Here is a 2,039-nt window from a genome sequence, read left to right as displayed (position 1 = left end):
TACCAGACTTCAATCCGGGCGATTTAAGGAAAGCAAACGTTAGCTCGCAAGACATTGACTGATCCTTCACATTTCTGTGGAAGATACCGTGCATCCTCTTATGGAGGAGCTGTTCACGAAAATTTTTCTCTTGAGCTTTCTTAATCCGGGCTTACAGGAGTGAGTACTCGAGATAGATAAGATTTGATGCATTTTGCTCACCCCTAATACTGAAGTTAGGTCCGAGTGTTTCAGCAGTCTCCTCCGCTGCTTTGTACAGAAACGCTCCTTTGCCCACTTCTGCGTGATTCCTGGCCATTTTAAGAAAAGGGTCTCTTCCATTTGCAACTCTATGTGCTGTACCCAGAATAATCCTGTTGTGAAGAAATTCAACACTCAATATTTCGCGACCACCTTGACGGCGTGAGATGTACAGTCGCGGGACAAAAGACTTTAGATGCATGCTTTTGTTCGTGTGCATAACCTTTCTTGTCCCGATATGAAGAGATCTGAGCTCGTTCTTCGTCCATGGAACTACTCCAAATGAATAGAGTACTACCGGGACGGCAAGCATGTTCCTTGCAGATACTTTGTTCCTCGCCGACAGTTCGAAAGACCAAATCTGCCGGATGAGACGTTTGTATCTGCTTCGGAGAGTATCCTTTATAAATGTCACATCCTGAATGCGGCTCTGTGGCACGCCCAGGTATGCATAAGTCTCTCCAGCGCAAAGGTGTCGTATAGCGCTTCTATCAACGAGCTCAGGATCTTCAGGGATACCATTAAGTTTTCCCCGCTTCTAATAAACCGTGGCGCATTTGTCTAACCCAAATTCCATTCCAATTTCCTTAGTACATTGTGCGACAATCCCTAGAGCTAGATGTAGTTTCTCTTTGTTGTTAGCATAGATCTTAAGATCGTCCATGTAAAATACATGAGTAACCTTGTACTTTCGATCTGCAGGTTTGCCGCACAAGTACCCGTCGGAATGGCGAAGTGTTGGAGATAGTGTCAATAGTGTAAGGCAACAGAGAAGTGGGCTCATGGTGTCGCCCTGAAAGACAACTCTCTGAAAGGTGACCTTGTTAGTTGTCACACGATTTTTTCCAGATGAGATAGTAAATCTGGTTTTCCAAAGCGGCATGAATCTCTCTATGTACCTAACTATTTGCGGATGAACCTTTAAGATTTCCAAAAGACAGATGATAAGTCTATGGGAGGTCGAATCGAAAGCTTTCCGATAATCAATCCAGGCCATCGATAGGTTACGCTGGTAGAATGCTGCATCTTAGCAGACACATCTATCAATGAGCAGGTTCTCCCGACATCCCGCTACGCCTTTCTTTGATTCTCGTTGTTCATACATTTTTTGCCACACAGGTTCAATTGCCCGAACAATCCTATAATTTAGGATAGCTGTGAATATCTTATAAAGTGTGCGCAGACAAGTGATTGGCCCGTAATTCTTTGGTTCAGCCAAGTTGCCTATTTTCGGCAGGAGTATTGTGCGCCCTTCCAGCAACCACTCCGGAATCGGCTCTTCCGACTTTAAATATGAGGTGAAAATACGGGCCAAATGCTGATGGGTTGAAGAAAACTTCTTCCACCAGAAGGTTTTGATCAAATTTGGTCCCGGTGCGGAATAGTTCTTCATCCCTCTTAATACTTTTTTCACCGCCTCGGTAGTGATGGGTGGGCATTCTTTATCAGGTGTTATGAGGGCATCACATAACTCCTTGAAGCTATTTATATTTTCTGAGTGTTCATCCAGTCTATGCTGCACTTCGTAGACTTCTCCCCAAATACTTCGACCTCCTCTGGTTTGGGTGGGTGTTCGACAGTAACTGGAGGGTCTTGGAAGAGTCGAGATGGGTCAGAGAGAAACTGTTGATTTCTCTGACCCACCTCTCCCTCCGCTCTAGACTTCTCTTAGCATGAGATAGTATCCGTATTCTCTTAACAATATGCTGTCTGATGGTCAGCAGCTTTGACTCGTTAAGTGTGTGATAACGGGTCCGGAGTTCGCGCGCGAACTTTCGAACCTTGGCGGTAAAATTCCT

This window comes from Belonocnema kinseyi, chromosome 8 (assembly GCF_010883055.1).
Source record: "Belonocnema kinseyi isolate 2016_QV_RU_SX_M_011 chromosome 8, B_treatae_v1, whole genome shotgun sequence".
In the NCBI taxonomy this organism is placed as follows: Eukaryota; Metazoa; Arthropoda; class Insecta; order Hymenoptera; family Cynipidae; genus Belonocnema; species Belonocnema kinseyi.
Note: the sequence above shows the minus strand (reverse complement) of the source record.